The sequence below is a fragment of the Oryctolagus cuniculus genome, chromosome 13 (genome assembly GCF_051225735.1).
Source record: "Oryctolagus cuniculus isolate XC-2025 breed Fujian yellow rabbit chromosome 13, ASM5122573v1, whole genome shotgun sequence".
NCBI lineage: Eukaryota > Metazoa > Chordata > Mammalia > Lagomorpha > Leporidae > Oryctolagus > Oryctolagus cuniculus.
Window position 1 is genome coordinate 2,201,024 of NC_142879.1, and position 21,149 is coordinate 2,222,172.

The 21,149-nt window shown below is 57.6% G+C and overlaps 1 protein-coding gene and 2 long non-coding RNA genes across 3 annotated transcripts in view; 2 read left to right on the forward strand and 1 right to left on the reverse strand.

Annotated features, from left to right (window-relative positions):
- Positions 1 to 21,149, reverse strand: part of NIBAN1 (niban apoptosis regulator 1) — a 111,630-nt gene that overhangs the window by 21,482 nt on the left and 68,999 nt on the right. The gene's annotated exons all lie outside the window — the stretch shown is intronic.
- On the forward strand, positions 13,569 to 17,091 carry LOC149122461 (uncharacterized). The gene is made up of 3 exons (XR_016219453.1): positions 13,569 to 13,709; positions 15,821 to 15,889; positions 16,819 to 17,091. It is a non-coding gene; the product is annotated as an uncharacterized LOC149122461 (long non-coding RNA).
- LOC149122462 (uncharacterized) lies at positions 18,449 to 19,841 on the forward strand. Its single transcript, XR_016219452.1, has 2 exons — positions 18,449 to 19,113; positions 19,579 to 19,841. It is a non-coding gene; the product is annotated as an uncharacterized LOC149122462 (long non-coding RNA).

Consider the following 21,149-nt stretch of genomic DNA (forward strand, 5'->3'; position numbering starts at 1 on the left):
TAACAGATTAAGCAGAAGAAAGACTTTCTGAGCTGAAACGAGATCTGAAATGATTCAATGAAATAATTTTTTAAAAAGAAAAAAATTAAGAGAATGAGAAAAGTCTACGAGAATTTGGGACAGCAGTCGGCCAGCGCACTTCGGCACCACGCAGAAGAGAAGGGAAAAGGCACAGAAAACTCATTCAGTGAAATAAATGGGGGAAACTTTTCAAATTGTGGGGGAAATATGGGCATCCAGACCGGGAAGGTCACAGGACTCCCAGCAGATGAACCAGAAAAAGACCCGAGGCAGATGACAGTCGAACCGTGGAAAGCACAAGGCAAGGGGAGAATTCTCGGAGGAGGGCATCGGGTCCACGGAGCCCTCGTTACACCAACAGCAGACCTCCCTGCAGAAACCTTCAGACCCGGAGAGTCCTGCAAGAAAACAAAGCAACCAAGCATCCCACACCCAACGAAGCTAGACTTCAGGAGAGAAAAAGGCTTTCCCAGACACGTGAGCCCAGGGCTCCGTCACCCACTCCAGCCCCACGAGGGAGTCCCGTCCTAGAAGTGACGGATAAAGGCCACCGTCGTGAAAACACGTGGAGGACAAAACTCGGGGCCACAGCTTGATGCTGCCATCCCCTCAGAGTGGCTGAGATGCCCTCAGTTTCCTGGACAAAACCAACTTCTCTGGGACATCACCGCAATATGCTAATTTATGCAAATAGAGACTGCAAGCAACACAAAGGTGGATGCTGTCCCATCCACCTGAGCACTTGGCCTCTCACAGCCCCGACAACCAACCCCCCCCCAAGGACAGTACTGCTGACCCCATTTTCCAGATGAGAAGACTGAGGTCCCGTAACTAGGCAGTAGGAGAGGCAGGGTATGAGCCTGGGCAAGCTGACACCAGAGTGAGCATCTAACCACCACGCTGCACTGCCTTGTGTGCTGGCTCTGTGGGTTTGCCCTTCCCAACATAGATTTTAGGCGGCGTTCTATCTGAGCAGTGACCTATTACCACAAAAGATGACTGCCTAATGGTAGACTCGTGGGTGTGATGAAGGAAGCCGAGGCTTAATGGCCTTCCCAGAATTCCACAGAGCACCCCGGGGAACACAGGTGTCGCATTTCCATCATACAAAACTAGGCCTTGGAGGACACGGTGGTACCAGAGTCCCAGAAACCGCAGCTGGGAGACGGACTTCAGACACGCTCCAGTCGCACAACAAGGACATCCCGTCTGGCACGGGCCGTGGAGCAGCGGATTCAGCCATCACTTGAGACACTTGGATTCCATGTTTGGGAGCGCCTGGGTTCAAGTCTTGCCTCTGCTGCCACCCTGGCAGGCGACAGATGGCGTCTCAAGGACTAGGGTCCCTGCCAGCCACGGGGGAGAACCAGATGGAGTTCCAGGCTGCTGGCTATGGCCTGGCCCAGCCCTGGCTGTTGTGAGCATTTGAGGAAAGAGCCAGTGGGTGGAAGCTCCACCTCTCTCTCTATCACTCTGCCAAGTCAACATAAATACATACGCATCAGGAAAAAAGAAAGACTGTGCGACTTAGGGAAATACAGTGTGCAGAGGGGCTGCCTTCCCTCCTCTCTCCCTCTAGGGCACACAGGCCCCCCGGCCAGCAGCACTGGCCTGCATTTCTAGGGCAATGAGACTGGTCAGATGCCACCAGAGCCCGGGGCAGTGGGATTACAGAGCCACAGAGGGAGGGTGACGACCCCCCGACACCCACGGCTGGCCTTCGGAGACCAGCTCTGCCATCACAAGCCTCGAGAGCCTGCAACAGCCCAGGGCACAGCTCTGCAGGAGCTCTGGTGAAATCCTTCAGCGAGGACAGCAGCCAGCCCAGCAGATCCACCCGCAAACCGCAGCGCTGAGATCGGAGCTGGCAAAGGGCGGATCGGAGCCGGCAAAGGGCGTCCCGAGAAGCAAGCTTTCAAATGAGTGTTTTCCTCCTTGCCTTTTTTTTTTCCTTTTTAACTTGGCCTGGCAAGTGTTTTGGTGTTTAGTCCTTGAGGTCTGGGAAACAGACGAAGGCCGTGCTATGACACTGACGACACACCGCTGGCGGTGTCCTCCCCACGGGGGGAGGGGGCTCGGGTTCAGGACACTGGGCGGGGCCGCTCCAGCCTCGATGGATGACCGCCCTGGGATCCAGCCTGACTCATGTGCTCTCGTTCTGAACAGCTGTTTTCATTCCCAGCCCAAGGGAACAGAGAGGCGGCGGAAAACGTGGCACTGCACTTGCACGCGGTGAGCGTGGGCGGAGCGGCCAGCCCAGGAGTGAGCTCATGGCCCGGAGAACACACGTTTGCCCTCTGCCTTCCCGGGCTGCCCCCAGGGACCGGGGGAGGTGTCTGAAGCCTTGCTGTTCCCTTCCGCACCTATCTCAGAGCAAACAGGGCCACGGCCGTGGCCTCTGCGCTCCCATTTTTAGAGTTTTTTTTTGCAAAAATACCAGAAGAAATGGGAGTTGGAGACAGCGCTGCAGGCGTCGGAGAGAAGTCGAAGGAGGACGGGAAGGAGAGCGAGTGAAGGCAGTGGAGTGGGCCTTTCTCGCAGGCGGAGGGGAATGCTTCGGTCCCCACAGAGGGGTCTGCGATCGCCGGGGACAGCGGCTCTCCCCGAACCCACGTCCAGCCCAGACTTCGGGGCTGCCTCTCCACAGGGCAAAGGATCCAACCCGCCAGGTTTTCATCAGGGTTCAGCTGATACGAGACTTAGCAGAATAACTTCGGTAAAGCTCTCGGATCAGATCTGCCACGAGGGCCTTGCTTCAGGGATATTTGTCCTGGGGATTGAAAGAGTCCAGCAGCTCCTGCCAGGTCACTGAGCAAACAGAGGGCACACGTTTGCCCTGTAAGCGCCAGAACCTCACGGCTCTGCGTCTCCTCTGAGCCGTGTGCCGAGGCTGCTGGACTCGGAGAAAACGCACAGGAGTCCGAGAGAGGCAGACCTCGGCCACTCCACCAGCCTCCTGCCGCAGACCTCCTGGGCCCAGACCCCAGGGTGGCAATCGCCCTGACCCCTGCCAGCCGCACACTGGGCCCGGGAGCAAGCAGGGTTTCGGGCTTTGCTCTGCAGGGTGCAGGTGTCGGCCCACACCCCCTCTCCAGCACACCGTGGGGAGCAGGCTGCCCCAGGAGCCAGCCCTGCGGGCACGGCGCTCCAACCTCACCCGGCGCAACCCCCTCATTTTATGGATGAGGAACCCGCAGCAAGAAACGGTTAACTGCTTAGCCAAAGGCCACACAGCTGGCCGGCGTCCGCCTTGGCATTCGCACTTCCTGAAGCCTGGTGCGGGAGTGGCCTTCAAGGTCAGCCACCCCAGGCTCCCGCTCGGTGCCGGGATCCTCTCGAATCCTCTCGGCCCTGCTGGCACACTTCCAGTGGCGGGAGCTCCCAGCTGAGTGAAGCAGTTCTTTCCATCACTAAACTGCTCTAATAACTTGAAAAACTTTCCTTCTACTGAGCCAGAATCTGTTTCCATGAACTGTCTCTCATTAACTCCACGTCCGCCTCTCGGCGCAAACCAGCCAGGCCGACTCCTCTGCCCCTGGGGGATGCTGGGACACAGCAGTCACCGCCGGACTTCCCGGGTTCTTTGAAACGGCCTAGCTTTGTGCTCCGATGTCGTTTGTCAATCCTTCCTTCAACGCGGGCCCTAGAACGGAAACTAATCCGGTACTGTCAGACTCGGGCGAATTAAGTAAAGGAGAAAGACTGCTTCGCTGTGTCTTACGCTAGCCCCTTTTTAATACACTCACATTACACTGCTGATACCATTCTTACCGTCTTCATAAAATGCTGCCGGATCTAAGCCTCTCCCAACTCGTACGCTTGCTCTTGACCTTGAAGGGAAGGAAAGGAAACGTGGTGTGCTTGCCTTCCGTGTTTCTAGCCAGCACCAGAGCGGGGCCAGGCACAGGCAGAGCCCGGGCAGCCAGAGGCCTCGTGGGAGCCGCGTGGAGGCCTCTGGTGCTGGGACACGTCCAGGAATCCACAGCAATCCTCTCTCCCAGTCCCCAGCTGCCAGGAGTCAGACAGAGGCTCCGGGGGGGAATGGAAGCTTCTCCGGTCTGTCTGGGTGGTCACTCGGTGGGGCGGCCCGAGCGGCACAGCTTGAGCTGATTCCCAGGCATGTCTGCGTCGGTCCCACAGGACAATGACTGGGAGAGGCGCACAATGCTGCCCTCCTGCTGCCGCCACCAGGGGCCGAGGAGACCCAGCTTGTGGGAGGCGGGGCAGCTTGTGCTGGTCAGGAGGGCTCAAGTCAGGTCCCCTCCTCCCACAGTCCTCTTGCTTTCTAGATGTGCATGTATGTATGTTTGTATTTGAGAGGCAGAGAGAGAGAGAGGGAGAGGAGGGGGATCACTCCCAAATGCCTGCAATGGCTGGAAGCCAGGAGCCAGGAACTCCATCCAGGTCTCCCAGGTGGGTGGCAGGAACCCAGTTGCTTGAACCCTCACCACTGACTCCCAGGGCGGGCGTTAGCAGGCAGCTGGAGTGGAGAGTTAGTGCTGGGTGCTGGGTATTGAACCCAGGCACTCTGACAGGGACACAGGGACCTTAAGTGTTTGGCCAAATGCCCACCCCTGCCTTCATTTTTTCGAACTTTTTATTAGAGAGTATTTTTATTTTTAAAAGATATTTATTTATTCAAAAGGCAGAGTTACAGAGAGGCAGAGACAGAGAGAGAGAGAGAGAGAGAGAGAAGCCTCCATCTGCTGGTTCACTCCCCAGATGGCCTCAATGGCCAGAGCTGTGGTGATCTGAAGCCAAGAGCCAGGAGCTTCTTCCAGGTCTCCCACGCAAGTGCAGGAGCCCAAGGACTTGGACCGTCTTCTACTGCTTTCCCAGGCCACAGCAAAGAGCTGGATTGGAAGAGGAGCAGCCGGGACTGGAACCGGCGCCCACATGGGATGCCAGCACTGCAGGCTGCAGCTTTATCCACTACCCCATAGCGCCGGCCCCTAATAGAGATTATTTAAATCCACGTGCAGTTACAGGAAATAGCACAGAGACGTTCCGCTCACTCCTACCCAGTTCTCCCGAGGAGCTGCTCGGACACTGCAGGCCACATCACAGCCACGAGGCTGGAGCTGACGCGCTCCGGCGTTCCCACTCAAGTATCACGGCTGTTACACGCACCCCACGGGCACACGCGTGTCTGTCGGTGTAGTTCTCCAGTTATCTTGAAAGACACCTGAATCACGTAACTGCAGAGCTGGGTCACAGAGGAAGGCTCACCCAGCCCCCAGTCCCGGGGACTGCTGCCCATGCCACTGAAGAGTGATGAGTGTGGAGATTTCCACGTGAGGACACACTTCTGCCCGGCTCACCTGTCAGACACTTCCTGCCCGTCACCAGTGACAGCTCCTCATTTATTACTCATTTATTATTGCTATTTGAGAGATGAGAGAGCGCTAACACTCCCGTCCACCGACTCACTCCTCCAGTGCTCCCACTGCCCGGGGCTGGCCCAGGCCAAAGCCAGGAGGCGAGAGAGCTCCATCCAGGTCTCCCACATGGGCGGCAGAGATCTGGTCACTTGAGCCGTCCCTGCTGCCTCCCAGGCCGCCCGTTAGCAGGAGGCTGGAGAAAGGACTGGGACTTGAGCCCAGGCAACCGGCTACCGAATGCTGGCGTCCTAACCACTGGGCAAAGCAGCCAGTCCTTTCTATTTCTGTTTATTTATTTATTTTCACAAATGACAGCCGTTGTGGGAGATAGCCCCGGGTACCGAGAGGCTGGTAAAATTACCCGAGGCCCCGAATTCCATTTTGTCAACTTGGAATTCACAGGAAGAGAAGAGGAGCACCTGCCCCACGAGGGATGCAGGGCTCAGGGGGGCTGCACGGGGGCGGCTCTCACGACCACGTGGACAGGAGCACGGGGCCCCTCCCCGCAGATGGAGGGAGATGTCTGACGGAGACCGCGGGGAGAAAAGCTGTACGCCGCCTTCCGCCAGCAGCGGGGCCTCGGAGCCCTGACTCGCCAACAAACGCTTGTCCGTGAGCCGAGAAGAGGAAGCGGTGACGGCCAGGACAAGGGGAGGCGGCCGACCTCATTCTGTGCGCGGCCACCCCGGAGAGGTGGATGGGCTGCTGGTGAGAGCTCCGGCTCGGTGCCCTCTCCTCGCCCGGTGTGACTGATGCGCACGGGCCCAAGACAGCGTAACCGGAGGTGCAGGTCCAAGGGCCGGGGCTCCACACCATGGAGGGGAATCTCCGGAACACTGCCCCCAGAACAGTTCCTAAGATTTTATTTATTTCTTTGAGAGGTAGAGTTACAGACAGAGAGAGGGAGAGAGAGAGAGATAAAGGTCTTCCAACTGCTTGTTCCCTCCCAAGTGGCCACAACGGCCAGAGCTGGGCCGATCCTAAGCCAGGAGCCAGGAGCCAGGAGCCAGGAGCTTCTTCTGGGTCTCCCACGTGGGTGCAGGGGCCCAAGGACTTGAGCCACCTGCTACTGCTTTCCCAGGCCACAGCAGAGAGCTGGATCAGAAGTGGAGTGGCCGGGACATGAACTGTATGGGATGCCAGCATTGAGGGTGGAGCTTAGCCCAGCATGCCACAGCACCAGCCCTGCCCCTAAACATGTTCAGTTTCTTGGAGAAGGGTATCAGCTACTGAACTTTATTTACGTTCAATATAACTGGTACCAAGTGAGACCATTAGGACTCAATGCTGGGAAAAATGCAGCTTTTAAGTTCAAGCTCCTCCTGGTCTGGGTGATGGGAGAATCTGGGTCCAAAACGATGCTGACAAACGAGAGGCCGGCATTGTGGTGCAGTGGGTTGAGCGCCACTTGGGATGCTACATCCCACATCCGGGTGCAGGCTCGAGTCCTGGCGGCTCCACTTCCGATCCAGCTTCCTGTTAATGCACCTGGGAAGGTGATGGAAGATGCCCGAGTGCTTGGGCCCCTGCCACCCCCATCAGAGACCAGGATGGAGTTCCTGGCTTCTGGTTTTGGTTTCACAGTTCTGGCTGTTGCGGTCATTCAAGTATGAACTGAATGGTGATGGAAGATCTCTTTCTCTTCCCCTTGGCCCCCTCTCAAGGTCTCTCCCTCTTTGTTACTCTGCCTTTCAGACAAATAAATCCGGTACACACACACACACAGGAAAGGAATCCAGTTCCTACATGCCCAGAAAGACGGCTGAGAAACTGCAAGAACAGAGATAGCGAGCTTGAAGAAGGCACCGCCAAGGCCTGGGGCTTTGCTGCACAGAGAGCGCACAGCAGGTGAGGGCAGGGGCGCGAGGGCAGGGAGGCGGCAGGCGGGTTCTGAGATTCGCTCCACACCTGAGGCTGCAGCTCAGCACCACGCATCTTAACACGCATTTTTCAAATCTCCCATCAAAACCCCTTCTAATCTAAATTTACAGCTACAGACAGGAGCCAGGTGCTGCAGAGGCACCTGCTGTCTCACCGGGCCCTCCCTGAGGGTGTGCGGGGCGGCTGGGGGAACCCCCAAGCCCTACCCCTCACTTCCCTGGCCTGAGCGAGTGTCAGAGGCCCCGATGCCGGGCCCATCCCAAGCCTTCAGGGCCAGCAGGTGTGAGGTGGGGCCAGGAACCTGCATTTCCTGCCGGCTCCCAGGCCCAGGGCACACTGGAAACCACCCTCTACCAGCCCTGGAGCCACCATGGTGCTTGCTAACACTTTCATTCCTGACCTTGGCCCAGAGACCCGTGGAGCGGCCGTGGGGCCCAGAGTCCATATGGGCAGCTCTCCAGGTGACCAGTGGCAGGTGGCTCAGTGACCACATCCACAGCCACACGGGAGCAGGGAGGCGGCAGAAGCCACGACTCCCGAAGGCCCAGGGTCTTGGTGACCTCACTGCCTCGGTATCGGCTGTGAGACGGCCCCTCCGTCCACAAAGGAACCCTTGGACTTAGAGCGATGCTTAAAAATAGGACTTCGATGAAGCTTCATCCAAAAAGTATGTGGCCAAGGAGACAACGCTGGGGGCAGGCTCAGGAGGACCCGATGGCACACAGCCGGGCGCCCTCCCTCCTCACTGAGCAGGCGTCGGAGACGGAACCTGCTCGGTCACGTTCTCGTTTTCTGGACCCTGGAATCCGGGTGGGCGGGCTCTCCCTTGTACGTGACGGTCTTTGTTTTTCTCCAGCATAAATGTCTGTTTCCTTGAAGCTTTTTTCCAATGCCTTAAAACCCAAAACTGATCCATGCTCCGGAACCTTCCATGAAGGAGAGAGGGTGAAGTCCTTTGTATCTTTCTGGTCGCAGGCTCCCCGGGGCCTGGGAGGGCTAATCCACCCCTCTAGGTGCCTGGGACCACTCTGCTTGGCTTCCTGCTGGGGGACGGCGGGCACAGGACTCGCTGCCCGCACCGAGAACATTGTGGGGCTGCCGCTTCCTGCTGGCTGCTGCCGGGACCTAAGCAGGAGGCAAATTACACCCGAAACCCAAGCAAAACCAGCGGAAGAGGCGGCTTCCTGTTTGAAACGGGAATTTGAAAAGTGCCCACCATATGATGCTCTGGGGGCGGCTGTGGCGATGCCTGTGCTGGGGTGACCTGTCCGGCTCAGATGGCAGAAACAGGGTCACACCGTGGGGAGCGGCAGGCTGACTCCTGAAGGCAGAAATTCGCCACCGGCCCCGGACACGATGTACGGCGAGTCTGAATCCAGGGAAGACGCTGCTCTGGCCTCAGACCGAGCCTTCCGTGTCGATGACATTTTCTCTTAGAATAAAATTCCTGCTTACAAATGCGCCCTGGTCTAATCTGTCACTGTCACACCAGAAGTATCCGGGGAGTCCTTCCTGACGTGGTGGAGAAACCTCTCGTGAGCACTCGGAACACGGGTCTCACCCGCACCCGAGCGCACTTAATGCAAGGGAAGGCGGGCAGTGAACCGTCCCGGTCAGGTGCACACCAGGGACCCACCCGCGCACTGACTGCCCCACTCCCCATCGCAGCCGACACCCCGAGAGCGGGGGTGACCCTCCGCGGTCACCGTCACCAAGGATTAGCACAGGTACTCTGAGCTTACCGGGGGACTTCCCGGTGGTGTCGTCTCCAAGACAAGTAACCCGGCTGTGATCGTTCCCAGGAGAATCTGTCACCGCCCGAGGGCACGGGTCAGCCGCCAACCAGGAGGGAACTCACAGGCGGGAGACGGATGTCCAGTCCTCACGGCTCAGCTCCCAGGGGACAGAGCCTCACCCAGACCCTGCCCCTGCGGCAGCCCTTCAGTCTCGGGTAACGCGTCCGCTTGCTCACCTGTGACCTTTTCCCAAAAGCCTCAGAAACTAAACTGCCCCGAGCCCCCTCCCTTCCTGAGAAGCCGGGGGACAGCCACAGACTGCTGGACCCCGCCTGCGGCTTGGGGATGCTGAGGACGCCCGTGGCGGAGTCCCTGGCCCCTGCCAGGCGCGGGGCCGTGGGCAGAGCAGTCCCTGTGCCCGGGGGAACAGAGCTTGTATTAGGACGGGAACAAGGCAGCCGCATTCCTGGGCGATTACAAGGAGCGAGGGGCTGCCAGAGGAGTGCTTCCGGGTGTCGGGGTCAGCTGAGACCCCGCTGTGCTCCCCAACTCTGTACCACTGCTTCAAGCCCAAGGGAAAGTGACTGTGTCTCTCCCGGGGGACAGCTGGAAGCACTATGGGATTTCACCGGGCGGCCCCATGCTGTCGGCAAAGTGCACGGGCGTGGCTGACAACAAGCGACCCCTGGACAGGCATCAGGCAGCCGCTAAAGGAACAGCGATGGCTTAGACGCATTGCGGAAGAGGTCAGGGGAGAATTTAACCGCAAGGGAACTGATCGTAACACAGCCATGGCATCCCGATGAGGCGACAGGAAGTGTTCAGCCACAGCAGCACAGGGAGTTACGGAGGGCTCTGCCTCGCGGGTCTGGCTGAGGAGACACCACGCGTCACCACCCTGAGGAAGCCGGGGCCGGCGCTCACCGCCCTGGGTGGCACTGGCCCCCACGGCGGGCACCGCAGCTGCTGGGTCACAGCCCCACAGCATGACGTGGCCGTGTCGAGGTGTCCACAGAGAAGCCAAGTCAGCAGGTGGGGTCTCCCCAGAGCACCAGCCCTCCCCCCGCCACGGCGGCTCCTCCTCCTGCGAGACCCTGCCGCCGCCCCCGAATGCAGGAGTGCCAGCAGCAGAGCAGAGGGCCTGTCGCAAACGCCCTGCCAGGCCCGAACACCCACACGGCGTGGGGACATCACAGGTGCACACCGCCACGGGTGTGGCTGCATCCCACCGACAAGGCCTGTGGCCTCCTGGGCTGTGTCTCTGCGTCCGGGGCCACCCCTGCGTGGCTCCTCCCGGCCCCTCTCACTCACCTCTGGCCCCGTGGCTGATTATTTCAGCTCATGAAATAGTGGAAACATTCAAGTCTGCCAGTTTATGGCCGATGACAAGATTATGAGAACTGGCGCTCAGAAAACATGACATCATCAACTCCGTTCCATGAGCTCCGTCTCTGAAATGCCCCCTTTGTCCTCTGCAAATGTGGCCCTGCCTAATGTCCGGGGGCATTTAACAAAAGCACTGGGCCAGTTCAGGCGCTGAGCGGAAACCGTGAGGCTGTCAAGGGCTCCCCCCCGCCGGAAATTCCTGCTCCATGAAACGCTGCCGAAGAACCCATCGCCCCGGTCTGCTCAGGGCTGCTGGCGGGGAGAGCGGTTCCTGCTGGTCCCTGTTGGCCGAGCAGCGCTCGTTCTCAGAGCCCCCAGCCGCCTCTGAGCTGCAGCGCTGGGACTGGACTTGTGCACCCTGTGAACGCGTGAGTGAGCAGTCCCGGGACTCCCCAGGGAGAAGCAGTGCCTGACGGGGCCTCGCGTGCACCCAGCCTGCCCTGCCCCTCACTTCAATCCCAGTGTCCAGCACTCAGACCTCACAGCCCCATGGCGCACTCCCTTCCTCTGCTCGGCCGTGTCCTTCCCCCAACACACACACAGGCACACACACACACACACGCTTGTGCACAGTGGCACGCACGAGCACACACCTTTCTCTGGGCTGCAGGGAGTAATCCGCTCTTTGTTTTCAAGCTCCCTGCTTTAATAGGGGAGGGGGTGTCGCTCCCCCTCTTCGTGGAGGAGCAACACAGGACCCTGCGCTGTTCTTTCGTCTGCTCGGCCCTCCCCGGGTTTGCTGCTGGTTCTTCCCGGGTTGGCTACTATCCCTTCCACCTCCGTGGAAGGGCAGTTCCCCCTGGCCGCATTCCCCACTTCCGCAGGGGAGCGGCAGACCGCCGGCCGGCTCTTTCGGGGGCTGCACGGGTTCCCTTAGATGTTCCCCATAGATGTTCCTGGTGCATGCCGTCTCTCTCCTCCTTTATAGTCCTTCTCTGCCAATCCCAACTCGGCTGCCCACACGCCGAGTACGCTGCTCTCCAATCAGGAGCAAGTCCTACAGTTAATTGGTTGAACTGGAGGCAGCTGTGCGGAAGCTGTTTACTTCTCTCCCAGCGCCATATTGTGGGAGAGCAGATGCATAGAATAAGTCTTAATTCCAGTAACAGTCTAGTCCGGTTTGCTCCCCACAGATCCCCCTTTCTTTTTATTTTTGGCGTTGATACGCGCCTGTCTTCGGTGTCCCGCGGCACACACTCTACTCTACTTGCTAGAGTTGCCACAGGCTCTTACAAGTCCTATCAATCAGGAAAACCGAATCCGGGTCCTCTCTTCGCCATTGTGAGGAGGTTTTTAGGCGCTGATGCATGCCTGTGTTCGGTGCCCTGCAGCGCATGCTCTGCTCTGCCTGCAGGGGACTTACAAAACCTATCAGGCAAACCGAATCCAAGCCTTCTCATTGCCTTATTGTGGGGGAGACTTATTAGTGTTGGTTCGTGCCTATCTTCGGTGACCTGCAGCTCATACTCTGGTCGAGCTTTGCTGGCGCTTACCGCCTTAAATCAGGCAGACCGAATCCAAGCTTAATATTGTTGTATTGTGGGGAAGCCTTACTGATGTTAATTCGTGCCTGTCTTCGGTGACCTGCGGCGCATAAGCTGCTAGCTGCCCGCAGGTGCTCATCGCCTCACTTGATTAGGCAGACCGAATCCAAGCTCTCACATTGCAGTGTTGTAGGGAGGCCTTTTTATTTCTCTATTTCTCTATCTCCGGGCATTCCTATTTCTCCCATTTTACTTCTATCTTCCAGCATTCCTATTTTTCTCACTTTACTTCTAAACTTCTGTTTCTCTTATCCCTGCGGCTTCCCGCTCTCATTCTTATCCCCGCGGCTTCCCGGCTGCGCCCGCCCCGAGGCTGCTTTTCGGCGGCTTCCCGGCTGAGCCGCTTCAGCCCGCGCCTCTCTCATCTGCGCAGCTTCCCGGCTTTGCGCGGCTTCCCGGCGCCTCGCCCCGCCGGCGGGTTCCCGGCTCTGCGCGCACGCTCCGCGGTCTCCACGCACTTCGCGCCCGCACCACGGCCTCGCGCCAACGCCCCGTGCTCTCTCTGCACGCGGCGGCTTCCGCGAATGTTTCCGCCACCACCGGCATTCAGTCCAAGTTCCCCGGACTAACCTGGCGAATTCTGGCGGCCCACGTCTCTGCCTCTGGTTCCAGATCTTCGCCTCTTGCTCCCCAGGGTGACTTGAAGAATTCCAAGATGGCTTGGCCTGCACTCGCGGCTTCATCCTCCCTAACATTTTTCTCTACCCGGTGTGTTTCCCTAAGTTTTCTTCCAACAATATTCCTCCCTCATTTCTCCTGGCCTCTCCCCACAGTCCGTATCCAAGTCTAAGTTTCTTATAGGTTTCACTTTCACTTTCAACCTGCAGTCCGTATCTGAGTCTAAGTTTCTTCTTGCTTTCACTTTAAATCCTAACTTCTTTCCCACAGTCCGTATCCGAGTCCAAGCCTCCTCTAGGTTTCACTTTCGCTTTCAGTCTCCTAGCTTCCCCGCCATAGTCCGCATCCGAGTCTACGAAAGCTTTCACTTTCGCTTTCAAATCCTAACTTCTTTCCCACAATCCATATCCGAGTCTATGCCTAGGCTTTCAATAGCTTCTTCCGGCACCTAGGCTCTTTGCTAGTCTCTCTCTCCAGTATTTTCCTGCTTCTTCCCGTTTCTTCCCTCCTAAGTTTCATATCCGTCCTAGGTTTCCTATCCGAGTCACGGCACCATTATGTCGCTCCCCCTCTTCGTGGAGGAGCAACACAGGACCCTGCGCTGTTCTTTCGTCTGCTCGGCCCTCCCCGGGTTTGCTGCTGGTTCTTCCCGGGTTGGCTACTATCCCTTCCACCTCCGTGGAAGGGCAGTTCCCCCTGGCCGCATTCCCCACTTCCGCAGGGGAGCGGCAGACCGCCGGCCGGCTCTTTCGGGGGCTGCACGGGTTCCCTTAGATGTTCCCCATAGATGTTCCTGGTGCATGCCGTCTCTCTCCTCCTTTATAGTCCTTCTCTGCCAATCCCAACTCGGCTGCCCACACGCCGAGTACGCTGCTCTCCAATCAGGAGCAAGTCCTACAGTTAATTGGTTGAACTGGAGGCAGCTGTGCGGAAGCTGTTTACTTCTCTCCCAGCGCCATATTGTGGGAGAGCAGATGCATAGAATAAGTCTTAATTCCAGTAACAGTCTAGTCCGGTTTGCTCCCCACAGGGGGGAAGGCAGAGACCCCAGGCCAGGCCAGGCCAGCACGGCCACGTCAACCTGAGGAAAGCCGCACGCAGAGCCTTTCGCTTTAGAGAAGCCACACGAAAACACAGAGATGGTAAAGTGAACTTGAACAATGCATGCACCACTCTAAACGTGCACAACTAAGTGTGGCGAATGCGATAGTCTCCTTATTTTAGTTCTGCCTTTGGAATCTGGCTGCCCTTGCTCTCGGCACGGGCAGTCTGACCAGGGCCGACGCGGGAGCAGAAGCCTGGACAGTGGGGGGCAGGATGCCCAGTGCCAGGTGTGTGTTTGCCTGAGTTGGGGGGCCCTGCACAGCTGACCCGGCACCGCTGCAGTGAGGAGGAGGGTCCCGACTGTCCCCCTCCATGCACATGGCCCAGCGCAGGACAGAGTCACACACACGAGAAATAAGGAGTCCCCGCAGGGAGGAAGGTCAGCTCAAGGTGAAGACCCTGGACAATCACATCTCACGGGCAGCGGGGAAGCCCATGGCGGTGATTCTGAGAGCTGTGCCAGGACAACACCCCAGGGGGATTCCCTGGCCGGCCCGGCGGGGGAAGCAGCTGACCACCAGCAGTCGGATGGATGAGGTCACTTCCAAACAGGAGGAGGCCGCACAACAACCTGCTATATTTATAGCAACCAATTGTCCCCCCCCCGCCCTCTGCCCGCGAGGAAAGCAGCCCAAATGCTTGTCCCCGTCGCTACTGAGACCCACGGCGGTTGCAGATGCAATCGCACAATGCAGTCAACGCGGCCCACGCACCTGGTCTGGATGCCTGTGAGAAACAGGAAGCAGAGCCGCAGTCCAGGGGCCGGCCAGGGATGTCCAGGCTTCCAAGTGTGTGTGTGTGTACACGTGTGTGTACATGTGTGCATGCATGTGTGCGTGTGTGTACATGTGTGTCTGTGCATGTGTGTGCATGCATGCATGTGTGCATGCTAGAGTCTGTGTGTATGTGTGCGTGCTTGTGTCTGTGTGTGTGTCTGTGTGTGTGCGTGTTTGTGTCTGTGTGTACATGCTTGTGTCTGTGTGTGCGTGCTTGTGTCTGTGTGTTTATGCATGTGTCTCTGTGTGTGTGTGCGGCTCCTACTATGGGTTTTAGTCACAAGTGAGCAAGTGGCTTGTGAGTACCCAGTGATGGACTCCCAGGCCTGGAAGTGGCTTTTAATGAGAAGTCCATCAGCCTGCTAGCAGGGCGCCTGCATTTGTTTAAAACTGTAGCGGCGGGGCTGCTGCCACTATTAGCAACAGTCAAGGCAAAGCTTTATTAAATAGTGCAGGCTGGTGATGAAACAAATCCAGTTTCAGACCTTCTTCACCCGTCACAGGCACGTCACCCGTCACAGACACGTCACCCGTCACAGACACATCACCCATCACAGACACGTCACCCGTCACAGATCTCCTCACCCATCACAGACACATCACCCATCACAGACACGTCACCCGTCACAGATCTCCTCACCCATCACAGACACATCACCCATCACAGACACGTCACCCGTCACAGACACGTCACCCGTCACAGATCTCCTCACCCATCACAGACACATCACCCATCACAGACACATCACCTGTCACAGACATGTCACCCGTCACAGACACATCACCCGTCACAGACACGTCACCCGTCACAGATCTCCTCACCCATCACAGACACATCACCCATCACAGACACGTCACCCGTCACAGACACGTCACCCGTCACAGATCTCCTCACCCATCACAGACACATCACCCATCACAGACACGTCACCCGTCACAGACACGTCACCCGTCACAGATCTCCTCACCCGTCACAGACACGTCACCCGTCACTGGTCAGGCGGTGACCAGCGGAAGTCGCAGATGAGAACCGGCTGCCGGTGCCCCTTCCGCGGCTGGAATGGCCGAGTCTTCCCAGGGCTCTGAGCTTCGGATCCCACCCCCCACCCACGGGCCCCATCTCCACTCAACGTCTGCACTCCTGCGTCCTCCAGCGCTCTTCTCCGCTCCACACCTCGTCCTGTGCGCGTTCTACACGACTTGTTTAGTGTGGCATCTGCCCTCAGGCTCTGCCCACGCCATGCCTGGACCCCCGTTACCTGCTCCACGCCACCCACGATGCTTACCACGCGCACGGCTGGTTGGCTGCTCCTGCCATCGGCCCCTAACCAGGACTGGCGCACCAGATCAGGGATCTGTTTTTCTCTTTGCAGCGCCCTAAGTGCCTGGAGCAGTGCTTGGCGCACACCGTGCACTCAAGAAAACCTGCTGAATTAATTCAGGTAGGGCTGACCAGTGTCAGCGATCGGTTTGTAATTAAAATAAAAGGAATGTACAGGTGTTCATCTAGATCCATGTTTCTAGCTGATAAGTATATTGGGGAAGACATATCTAAATGTTTAAATTACAAAAAATGTTTATTTTATCACAACATTAAAAAATACGACTGGGTGATCCTGGTAGCAATCTCTCTATACAAACACGCTGTTGGGGTGGCCTTTGAGACATCACTTAGGACGCCCACATCCATGTCAGAGTGCCTGGGTCTGGGTCCTGCCCACTCTCCCAATCCCTGCTTCCGGCTGAGAGCCGGCGATGGCTCCAGTAACTGGCCATCCCAAGCACTGGCTTAGCCCCCACACCACATGTCCGCTCCGTGTTTATAATTTTTTTTTAACAGGCAGAGTGGACAGTGAGAGAGAGAGACAGAGAGAAAGGTCTTCCTTTGCCGTTGGTTCACCCTCCAATGGCCGCCGCAGCCGGCGAGCTGCGGCTGGCGCACCGTGCTGATCCGATGGCAGGAGCCAGGAGCCAGGTGCTTTTCCTGGTCTCCCATGGGGTGCAGGGCCCAAGCACTTGGGCCATCCTCCACTGCACTCCCGGGCCACAGCAGAGAGCTGGCCTGGAAGAGGGGCAACCGGGACAGAATCCGGCGCCCCAACCGGGACTAGAACCCGGGGTGCCGGCGCCGCTAGGTGGAGGATTAGCCTAGTGAGCCGCGGCGCCGGCCCCGTGTTTATAATTTTAATACGTGACAAAGATGGGAGCTGAATTCAGTGAGAGAGGTAGGTTGTGTAATAAATGGTGCTGGTGCAGCTGACTGTCCCTTTAAAAAGAGAAAATGTTGGACTACAGACGTACATAATACATCAGCGTTTCCTGTCTCCTCATTTTCATCCAAACATTCATTCTCTTGTTCTTCCAATATGAGCTCCAGTTGGAGTCCCGGCTGCGCCACTTCCGATCCAGCTCTCTGCTCTGGCCTGGGAAAGCAGCGGAAGATGGCCCGGGTCCATGGCCCCCTGCACCCACGTGGGAGACCCGAAATAAGCTCCTGGCTTCAGCCTGGCCCAGCCCCAGTCATCGCAGCCATTTGGGGCATGAATCCTCCTGTGGAAGATCTCTCTCTTTCTCTCTCTCTCTCTCTCCCTTGCTGTCTCTGTAATTTTTCCTTTCAAATAAATAAAATGAAACTTAAAAAAAATGTGCCTGGGGAAAACGGACTGCAACCCCGTGGAGCGGGGCTCCTGGCCCCAGCAGTCAGCAGCTTGGGTTTCAGAGGCAAACCACCGGGACGGAGTCCGGCCTCCACCATTGCGGGGGGGGGGGGGGGGGGGGTCAGGCCCCAGGCTAGTCCCCGCCTGTCTCCGCCTCCGTCTCCCCGGGGTCACGAGGCTGTCAGCCTTCACACAGTGCTCAGCACAGGCCAGGTGGCCAGGATTCTGCCGTTCCAACCGGCAAGGCCACCTCCGAAAGCTGCGAGGTACAAAGCATTCCCTCAGCGTCTTCTGCAGCAGCCGCATCCTTACACGCACTGCTGTGGTCTGTGAGCCAGGGGGCACCGCTCGCTTGAGTAGGGTGGGGCTGGGGGAAGGGGTCCTCTCCTGCTGGCCTCACGAGGGCACTGGGGCTCGGACGCTGCCTCCTCGTGAGAGGCACAGCCCGCCTGGGTGAAGCAGTGCTGAGGTTACACCGTCGGGAAGTCACTCAACCCAGGTCACCAGTGGGGCTGAGGGTTCTGTGCAAAGCGAAAACAGAGGCATCAAGTTCACAAAGTGTCTTCCAGGGCGCAGGCGCTGAGCTCAGCAGTTAAGATGCCCGCGCTCTGCGCTGGGGCGCGGGGGTCTGTGTGGCTCCCCCTGCGGTGTGGGGGCCTGTGTGGCTCCCCCTGGGGCGCAGGGGCCTGTGTGGCTCCAGTCCAGCCTCCTGCTACTGCAGAGCCCGGGACGCCATGTTGCTGGCTCCAGGCCACCCAGTGGGAGGTCTGGGTGGAGTTCCCAGCTCCTGCTGTGGCCCAGGCTCGGCCGCAGCCACTGGGGCATCTGGGAGTGAACCAGTAAACGGAAAAGCTCTCTCTCTCTCTCTTTCTCTCTCTTTTTTTTTCCCATTGTCTCTCGCCCTCTCAAATAAATTTTTAGAGATTTAAAAGGTTCTTTTAAGCAAAAGGAAGAGATGTGTGATGCAGGAAGTCAGCAAAGCGATCATTAAATAATGCGATCGCGCAACAAGCTGCGCTCTGCCTGGCGCACTGGTCCCGTCCTGGAAGCCGGGTGCGCAGGATGGCAATGTTGATGCCACTGGGTCTTTAAGTGTGTGGGGTGCTAGTAAGAGGTCACGGGTCATGGGGCGCCGCCCTCAGAAGGGATCCCTGCCTTCCTGGGAGCAGTTAGATCTGGCAGGACTGGATTAGACCCTGGGAAAATGGGTTGTCAGGCAACTTGAGCTCTATTGACTGTTATGACAATAAAGCTTTCATTACACTAAAGCTCCCTCCCACGCCTCCCTCTTCCCCCTGCCCCCCGCCTCTCTCTGTCCCTCTCCTCTCTCTCTTTCTTTCCTTCTCTCGGCCGCAACCCCTCTCCTTTCCCCTCCCTTCTCTCTCCCCCACCCCAGGCTGCGAGGACGCAGCCAGGGAGCCTGGACAGACACAGCCTGTGCTGCCGGCCCGTCCCAGCCCACAGACCCGGCCGAGTCAACCTCTTCTCTACGCGTCGCCCATGCCTGGTGTTCTGTTCAGAGAGAGGATGGACTGAGACACTGGGCTGGTCTCAGCCAGCAATCTGAAGGCCAAGGCTGCCGTGGACCTTCCGGATAACACACCAAACACTCTGTACCGAGAGGGAAGACGAAAGGGGGGGCCAGGAAGCGCTGAGCTGAGAGCACATTGCAGCGTCACTGTAGCTCTCAAACACAGTTTCAAAAATGCAAGATAAGCCAGCAACCGTATGGGTGGTCAGGGGCTGAGCCTTCTCAATAAACCGCCCTGGCTGTTACCAGAAGCCCAATGGACCGAATGAGCCCGGTGTCCTGACGGCCTTTCCCGCCGTCTCACCACTTCCAGGCACCACCCAGGTGCAAGCAGGCACTGCTTACCGCCCCCGGGACACCCAGGGCCGAGAGCCAGCAGCGGAAGGCCCGGGCCCAGCCTCCAGAGCCGCGGGTTTGAGGAGTCAGACAATGAGCAGGCACTGCAGCGGCGGCAAGAACAGGGCGGAGGGAAGGACAGGTGAGCACACTTGGGGGACAGGCGGGCACAGCCCTGGGAGCTGGAGGGGGCTCCCCGGAACCCGGGGTCTTCGGAGAACCAAACTGGGGAGCCCCGGAGGGAGGCCCTGGCCCAGGATACAGCTCTGGGGCAGGAAGAGGCACAGGGCAGTGAAAGCAGTGCTGTGGTCCTAGGACGCGCTCTTCCCGGGAGATGCGGTCCCAGGACGAGCTCTTCCGGGGAGGTGCGGACACAGAGTTCTGAGACCGCCCCGTGGAGGCGCTCACTCAGCTGCTGCTCTCTGTCACCGTGTCCTGACTCGGATGGGCTTTCTTCAGTCAGTTACGAAATTCACACTTCCAGGACATCTTAATTAGAGCTTAAGGGGGCCAGCGCTGTGGCTCAGCAGGTTAACGCCCTGGCCTGAACCGCTGGCATCCCATATGGGCGCTGGATCTAAACCCGGCTGCTCCTCTTCCGATCCAGCTCTCTGCTGTGGCCTGGGAAGACAGTAGAAGATGGCCAAGATGGCCAAGATGGCCCAAGTCCTTGGGCCCCTGCACCTGCGTCGGAGACCTGGAAGAAGCTCCTGGATCCTGGCTCTTGGCTTTGGATCGGCGCAGCTCCAGCCGTTGCAGCCAATTGGGGAGTGAACATCAGATGGAAGACCTCTCTCTCTCTCTGCCTCTCCTCTCTCTGTGTAACTCTGACTTTCAAGTAAAAAATAAATAAATCTTTAGCAAAAAAAATAGATTAAGAGTTATCTAGATTCCTCGCCTGGTGGGACACCCGGCATGGACACAGCAGTGCGACTTCCACATTTCCACACAAAGCCGCCCAAACATGGAACCAGAAACCAGAGGAGAACCCGGGGCTGGAAACCTTTTAGACCACTTTTCTGACCAACAGTGACGCGCGCATCTACACAGGGACCTCCGCTATAATTCAGGGAACCCAACCATAACTGTCAATCAATCCACTTCAAATGAATGACATTTAGAAGCTCACTTTCAGCTTCTCAGGTATCTGTGGAATAATAATGGAGTTTTACATCTCTTTCAGCCCACGAGAACTCAACATTTCATTGCCCTTCTATTATTGCCCGTATTTTAGCATGTGTGTGGGTGTACTGGTCCATTTTCACGTCAGACACCAACCATGAGGGCCTGTGTAAAGGATATGACAGACAGCATCTGCACCAGTACAATGACATCAGCAGGGCCGGGGAGGAGGCACTGGGCAGCCCCGACCACACACGCATGCACACATGCACACACAGACATGCACATACACACAGAGACAAGCACACACAGACACACAGATACACACACAGCCATGCACACACAGACACGCACACACAGACACGCACACACAGAGACACACACATACACACAGAGACAAGCACACACAGACACACACAGAGACATACACAGACATGCACACAGAGACACATACAGAGACACGCATGCACACAGACACACAGACATACACAGACATGCACACACACAGACACACGCAGACACAGACACACACATACACACAGATAGAGATACACTCACAGAGACACACACAGACATACACACACAGAGACATACACACAGACACACAGACATGTACACACAGACACACACACACACAGAGACACATACACACACAGATACACACACAGACACACACACAAAGACACCAGTCAGCCATGGCCCTGATATAACGGCAAAGGCCCTTAACTAACCGCCGTGTGGCAGAGCCCTGCGGTGGTTAGCCAGGGTGTAAGGTGCCAGGAAGTAGGGCTCCCTCGGCACACAGGAAGTTTCTCCAGACAGGAAGTGCTCTCAGCAGCAGTGACTCACTACTCTCATCAGCGAACACCGGACTGTGGGGAGAGGTCTCTGGTCCTCAGCGTTAAAGAATCTAATCCAGACTCCTGGAGTTTGTAGGTGACAAAGGAGCGGTCTTTCCCTCTTCCCTGGGGAGGAGTCAGGTTGTGTAGCCCAGCCCACTGTGTTCTTGGGGACAGAGCCCCGGGGAGCACCTGTGGCTGGCTCTCGGTGGTCTGG